Source organism: Nothobranchius furzeri, unplaced genomic scaffold (genome assembly GCF_043380555.1).
Source record: "Nothobranchius furzeri strain GRZ-AD unplaced genomic scaffold, NfurGRZ-RIMD1 Scf155, whole genome shotgun sequence".
Taxonomy (NCBI): Eukaryota; Metazoa; Chordata; class Actinopteri; order Cyprinodontiformes; family Nothobranchiidae; genus Nothobranchius; species Nothobranchius furzeri.
In genome coordinates this window covers 10,001-17,500 of record NW_027223171.1, presented here as the reverse complement: position 1 = coordinate 17,500, position 7,500 = coordinate 10,001, and positions in this window count along the sequence as shown.

Sequence of the window (7,500 nt, the reverse complement as noted above, 5' to 3'; positions counted from 1 at the left end):
TCAGAGTATAGCCCAAGTGGAGCACTTGTGTCGGACTAGGGAGGCTGTGCCGTGCCCCCTGGAGGTCTAAAGGATGACCAGTAGTTGTGGTTCTCGCCCCGGGACTTGGGTCAGAGTTTAGCCCAAGTGGAGCACTTGTGTCGGTCTAGGGAGGCTGTGCCGGGCCCCCTGGAGGTCTAAAGGATGACCATTAGTTGTGGTTCTCGCCCCGGGACTTGGGTCAGAGTATAGCCCAAGTGGAGCACTTGTGTCGGCCTAGGGAGGCTGTGCCGGGCCCCACTGGAGGTCTAAAGGATGACCATTAGTTGTGGTTCTCGCCCCGGGACTTGGGTCAGAGTATAGCCCAAGTGGAGCACTTGTGTCGGACTAGGGAGGCTGTGCCGGGCCCCCTGGAGGTCTAAAGGATGACCAGTAGTTGTGGTTCTCGCCCCGGGACTTGGGTCCGAGTATAGCCCAAGTGGAGCACTTGTGTCGGACTAGGGAGGCTGTGCCGTGCCCCCTGGAGGTCTAAAGGATGACCAGTAGTTGTGGTTCTCACCCCGGGTCGTGGGTCCGAGTATAGCCCAAGTGGAGCACTTGTGTCGGACTAGGGAGGCTGTGCCGTGCCCCCTGGAGGTCTAAAGGATGACCAGTAGTTGTGGTTCTCACCCCGGGTCGTGGGTCCGAGTCTGGCCCGAGTAGAGCACTTTGGTCGGCTACCGGGGGGTGTGCCGTGCCCCCTGGAGGTCTAAAGGATGACCAGTAGTTGTGGTTCTCGCCCCGGGACTTGGGTCCGAGTATAGCCCAAGTGGAGCACTTGTGTCGGACTAGGGAGGCTGTGCCGTGCCCCCTGGAGGTCTAAAGGATGACCAGTAGTTGTGGTTCTCACCCCGGGTCGTGGGTCCGAGTATAGCCCAAGTGGAGCACTTGTGTCAGACTAGGGAGGCTGTGCCGTGCCCCCTGGAGGTCTAAAGGATGACCAGTAGTTGTGGTTCTCACCCCGGGTCGTGGGTCCGAGTCTGGCCCGAGTAGAGCACTTTGGTCGGCTACCGGGGGGTGTGCCGTGCCCCCTGGAGGTCTAAAGGATGACCAGTAGTTGTGGTTCTCGCCCCGGGACTTGGGTCAGAGAATAGCCCAAGTGGAGCACTTGTGTCGGACTAGGGAGGCTGTGCCGTGCCCCCTGGAGGTCTAAAGGATGACCAGTAGTTGTGGTTCTCGCCCCGGGACTTGGGTCAGAGTATAGCCCAAGTGGAGCACTTGTGTCGGACTAGGGAGGCTGTGCCGTGCCCCCTGGAGGTCTAAAGGATGACCAGTAGTTGTGGTTCTCGCCCCGGGTCGTGGGTCCGAGTATAGCCCAAGTGGAGCACTTGTGTCGGACTAGGGAGGCTGTGCCGTGCCCCCTGGAGGTCTAAAGGATGACCAGTAGTTGTGGTTCTCGCCCCGGGACTTGGGTCAGAGTATAGCCCAAGTGGAGCACTTGTGTCGGACTAGGGAGGCTGTGCCGTGCCCCCTGGAGGTCTAAAGGATGACCAGTAGTTGTGGTTCTCGCCCCGGGACTTGGGTCAGAGTTTAGCCCAAGTGGAGCACTTGTGTCGGTCTAGGGAGGCTGTGCCGGGCCCCCTGGAGGTCTAAAGGATGACCATTAGTTGTGGTTCTCGCCCCGGGACTTGGGTCAGAGTATAGCCCAAGTGGAGCACTTGTGTCGGCCTAGGGAGGCTGTGCCGGGCCCCACTGGAGGTCTAAAGGATGACCATTAGTTGTGGTTCTCGCCCCGGGACTTGGGTCAGAGTATAGCCCAAGTGGAGCACTTGTGTCGGACTAGGGAGGCTGTGCCGGGCCCCCTGGAGGTCTAAAGGATGACCAGTAGTTGTGGTTCTCGCCCCGGGACTTGGGTCCGAGTATAGCCCAAGTGGAGCACTTGTGTCGGACTAGGGAGGCTGTGCCGTGCCCCCTGGAGGTCTAAAGGATGACCAGTAGTTGTGGTTCTCACCCCGGGTCGTGGGTCCGAGTATAGCCCAAGTGGAGCACTTGTGTCGGACTAGGGAGGCTGTGCCGTGCCCCCTGGAGGTCTAAAGGATGACCAGTAGTTGTGGTTCTCACCCCGGGTCGTGGGTCCGAGTCTGGCCCGAGTAGAGCACTTTGGTCGGCTACCGGGGGGTGTGCCGTGCCCCCTGGAGGTCTAAAGGATGACCAGTAGTTGTGGTTCTCGCCCCGGGACTTGGGTCCGAGTATAGCCCAAGTGGAGCACTTGTGTCGGACTAGGGAGGCTGTGCCGTGCCCCCTGGAGGTCTAAAGGATGACCAGTAGTTGTGGTTCTCACCCCGGGTCGTGGGTCCGAGTATAGCCCAAGTGGAGCACTTGTGTCAGACTAGGGAGGCTGTGCCGTGCCCCCTGGAGGTCTAAAGGATGACCAGTAGTTGTGGTTCTCACCCCAGGTCGTGGATCCGAGTCTGGCCCGAGTAGAGCACTTTGGTCGGCTACCGGGGGGTGTGCCGTGCCCCCTGGAGGTCTAAAGGATGACCAGTAGTTGTGGTTCTCGCCCCGGGACTTGGGTCAGAGTATAGCCCAAGTGGAGCACTTGTGTCGGACTAGGGAGGCTGTGCCGTGCCCCCCGGAGGTCTAAAGGATGACCATGAGGTCAAAAGGATGACCAGTAGTTGTGGTTCTCGCCCCGGGACTTGGGTCAGAGTATAGCCCAAGTGGAGCACTTGTGTCGGCCTAGGGAGGCTGTGCCGGGCCCCCTGGAGGTCTAAAGGATGACCAGTAGTTGTGGTTCTCGCACCGGGACTTGGGTCAGAGTACAGCCAAAGTGGAGCACTTGTGTCGGTCTAGGGAGGCTGTGCCGGGCCCCCTGGAGGTCTAAAGGATGACCAGTAGTTGTGGTTCTCGCCCCGGGCCGTGGGTCTGAGTATGGCCCAAGTGGGGCACTTGCGTCGGACTGGGGAGGCTCTGCCGCGCCCCCTGGAGGTCAAAAGGATGACCAGTAGTTGTGGTTCTCACCCCGGGTCGTGGGTCCGAGTCTGGCCCGAGTAGATCACTTTGGTCGGCTACCGGGGGGTGTGCCGTGCCCCCTGGAGCCATGGGAGTGAGCTCCAGCAGACTGGTATTTTTCGGAGAACCAGGCCCACACTCCTCAGACTTTGTGCCCAGGGACAGGCCACCAAAATCGGCCGCGGCTCGTGCACTTTGCCCCTGCGTTTCTCCCAGAACCAGAGCCGGAAAAATCCCAAAATTGATGCCCAGAGATAGTCGACTCTGCCTGGAATAGATTGCCACCCAAACCCGCCAACTCACGCTGGTTTTCCGATGGCCTCACCTACTAACCCGAGCATGGTCATCGCTCGCACCTTCCAAAACCTCCAGGGGCGCAGGCACTTTTCATTTACTGGCCATAAGGCCGACCGCCTTAAGCGTTAAGCGATAAGCGAAAGGCTTAGTTTGGACTTAGTTTTTGGAGCGACGAGGTCGCCGTTTTGTCAATTCTGAACCGATTTTCACGCGGTTTTCGACTGCCTGCGCCTGGGGAGCCGCCCAGAAGCCCCAGGCAGTGTTCTGGGTGGACTTCCGGACCGGTCCGGACCCGGTACCGGCCGGGGGAACCGCACCACGCCTCTCGGGCGTTTCTACACCGATTTTCGCGGGGTTTTCGACTGCATAGACGGGGCCACCTGCTGCAGGGCCCGAGGGAGGGCCTGCCTGAGCTGGGTCCGACGCAGGGCCCGGTTCCTGGAGCCCGCTGGGGGGGGGGGGGGGGGGGTTCTCTAAGGCTCACGGCGGGCTGCTGAGGGGCCGGATCGGATGCAGACAGGCGCTCCTCTGCCCAGGTCTTTGCTCCCCTGCCCCACTAGGAATGGAAGACACACTGCCAACAGCTTCTGGAGGGTGATGGGCCCTGCTGCAGACCAGGTCCGACCCAGGTTTCAGCTATCCCACCCCGCAGGGACTTAAAGACACACTGCCATCAGCTTCTGGAGGCTGCTGAGCTCTACTATAGAGCAGGTCCGACCCAGGTTTCAGCTCCTGCAGCCCACTAGGACTTAAACACACACTGCCATCAGCGTCTGGATGGTGATGGGCCCTGCTGCAGACCAGGTCCGACCCAGGTATCAGCTCCTGCACCCCGCAGGGAATTGAAGACACACTGCCATCAGCTTCTGGAGGCTGCTGAGCTCTGCTATAGACCAGGTCCGACCCAGGTTTCAGCTCCTGCACCCCGCAGGGAACTAAACACACACTGCCATCTGCAACTGGAGGCTGCTGAGCCCTGCTGCAGACCAGGTCCGACCCAGGTTATGGCTCTCCCACCCCCCTGGGACTTAAACACACACAGCCATCAGCTTCTGGATGGTGATGGGCCCTGCTGCAGACCAGGTCCGACCCAGGTTTCTGCTCCTCAACCCCGCAGGGAATTAAAGACACACTGCCATCAGCTTCTGGAGGCTGCTGAGCTCCGCTGCAGGCCAGGTCCGACCCAGGTTACAGCTCTCCCACCCCGCAGGGAATTAAAGACACACTGCCATCAGCTTCTCGATGCTGCTGAGGCCTGCTATAGACCAGGTCCGACCCAGGTTTCTGCTCCTGCACCCCGCATGGACTTAAACCCACACTGCCATCGGATTCTGGAGGCTGCTGAGCCCTGATGCAGACCAGGTCCGACCCAAGTTTCAGCTCTCCCACCCCGCAGGGGATCAAACACACACTGCCATCAGCTGCTGGAGGCTGCTGAGCTCTGCTATAGACCAGGTCCGACCCAGGTTTCAGCTCTCCCACCAGGCAGGGACTTAAACACACACTGCCATCAGCTGCTGGAGGCTGCTGAGCTCTGCCATAGACCAGGTCCGACCCAGGTTTCAGCTCCTGCACCCCGCAGGGACTTAAACACACGCAGCCATCAGCTGCTGGAGGCTGCTGAGCTCTGCTATAGACCAGGTCCGACCCAGGTTTCAGCTCTCACACCAGGCAGGGACTTAAACACACACTGCCGTCAGCTTCTGGAGGCTGCTGAGCCCTGCTGCAGACCAGGTCCGACCCAGGTCTCAGCTCTCCCACCCCGCAGGGACTTAAACACACACTGATATCAGCTTCTGGAGGCTGCTGAGCTCTTCTATAGACCAGGTGCGACCCAGGTTTCTGCTCCTCCACCCCGCAGGGAACTAAACACACACTGCCATCAGCTTCTGGAGGCTGCTGAGCTCTGTTACAGACCAGGTCCGACCCAGGTTTCAGCTCTCCCACCAGGCAGGGTCTTAAAGACACACCGCCATCAGCGTCTGGAGGCTGCGGAGCTCTACTATAGACCAGGTCCGACCCAGGTTTCAGCTCCTCCACCCCGCCATAAGCTGCTGGAGGCTGGCTTCCGCTCCTCCACCCCGCCATCAGCTGCTGGGGGCTGGCTGGCTGCTGGAGGCTGGCTGCTGCTGCTGCTGCTCCTCCACCACGCCATCAGCAGCTGGAGGCTGCTGAGCTCTGCTATAGACCAGGTCCGACCCAGGTTTCAGCTCTCCCACCAGGCAGGGACTTAAACACACACTGCCATCAGCAACTGGAGGCTGCTGAGCTCTGCTGCAGACCAGGTCCGACCCAGCTTTCAGCTCCTGCACCCCGCAGGGACTTAAACACACACTGCCACCAGCTTCTGGAGGGTGATGGGCCCTGCTGTGGACCAGGTCCGACCCGGATATCAGCTCTCCCACCAGGCAGGGACTTAAACACACACTGCAATCAGCTGCTGGAGGCTGCTGAGCTCTTCTATAGACCAGGTCCGACCCAGGTTTCAGCTCTCCTACCAGGCAGGGACTTAAACACACACTGCCATCAGCTTCTGGAGGCTGCCGAGCCCTGCTGCAGACCATGTCCGACCCAGGTTTCAGCTCTCCCACCAGGCAGGGACTTAGAGGCACGCTGCCATCAGCTTCTGGAGGCTGCTGAGCTCTGCCATAGACCAGGTCCGACCCAGGTTTCAGCTCCTGCACCCCGCAGGGACTTAAACACACGCAGCCATCAGCTGCTGGAGGCTGCTGAGCTCTGCTATAGACCAGGTCCGACCCAGGTTTCAGCTCTCCCACCAGGCAGGGACTTAGAGGCACGCTGCCATCAGCTTCTGGAGGCTGCTGAGCTCTGCCATAGACCAGGTCCGACCCAGGTTTCAGCTCCTGCACCCCGCAGGGACTTAAACACACGCAGCCATCAGCTGCTGGAGGCTGCTGAGCTCTGCTATAGACCAGGTCCGACCCAGGTTTCAGCTCTCACACCAGGCAGGGACTTAAACACACACTGCCATCAGCTGCTGGAGGCTGCTGAGCTCTGCTATAGACCAGGTCCGACCCAGGTTTCTGCTCCTCCACCCCGCAGGGAATTAAAGACACACTGCCATCAGCTTCTGGATGGTGATGGGCCCTGCTGCAGACCAAGTCCGACCCGGGTTACAGCTCTCCCACCAGGCAGGGAATTAAACACACACTGCCATCAGCTTCTGCTGGCTGCTGAGCTCTGCTGCAGACCAGGTCCGACCCAGGTTTCAGCTCCTGCACCCCGCAGGGAACTAAACACACACTGCCATCACCTTCTGCTGGCTGCTGAGCCCTGCTGCAGACCAGGTCCGACCCAGGTTTCAGCTCCTGCACCCCGCAGTGGATTAAAGACACACTGCCATCAGGTTCTGGAGGCTGCTGAGCTCTGCTGCAGACCAGGTCCGACCCAGGTTATGGCTCTCCCACCCCGCAGGGACTTAAACACACACCGCCGTCAGCTTCTGGATGGTGATGGGCCCTGCTGCAGACCAGGTCCGACCCACGTTTCAGCTCTCCCACCCCGCAGGGGATGAAACACACACTGCCATCAGCTTCTGGAGGCTGCTGAGCTCTGCTAAAGACCAGGTCCGACCCAGCTTTCAGCTCTCCCACCAGGCAGGGAGTTAAAGACACACTGTCATCGGCTTCTGGAGGGTGCTGAGCCCTGCTGCACACCAAGTCTGACCCAGGTTTCAGCTCATCCACCCCGCAGGGACCTAAACACACACTGCCATCAGCTTCTGAGTGGTAATGGGCCCTGCTGCAGACCAGGTCCGACCCAGGTTTCAGCTCCTCCACCCCGCCATCACCAGCTGGAGGCTGGCTGCTGCTCCTGCACCCTGCCATCAGCTGCTGGAGGCTTCTGTTCCTCCACCCCGCCATCAGCAGCTGGAGGCTGGCTGCTGGAGGCTGGCTGCTGCTCCTCCACCCCGCCATCAGCTGCTGGAGGCTGGCTGCTGCTCCTGCACCCCGCCATCAGCTGCTGGAGGCTGGCTGCTGGAGGCTGGCTGCAGCTCCTCCACCCCACCATCAGCTGCTGGACGCTGGCTGCAGCTCCTGCACCCCGCCATCAGCTGCTGGAGGCTGGCTTCTGCTCCTCCACCCCGCCATCAGCTGATGGAGGCTGCCTGCTTCTCCACCCCGCCATCACTAGCTGGAGGCTGGCTGCTGGAGGCTGGCTGCAGCTCCTCCACCCCGCCATCAGCTGCTGGAGGCTGGCTGCTGCTCCTGC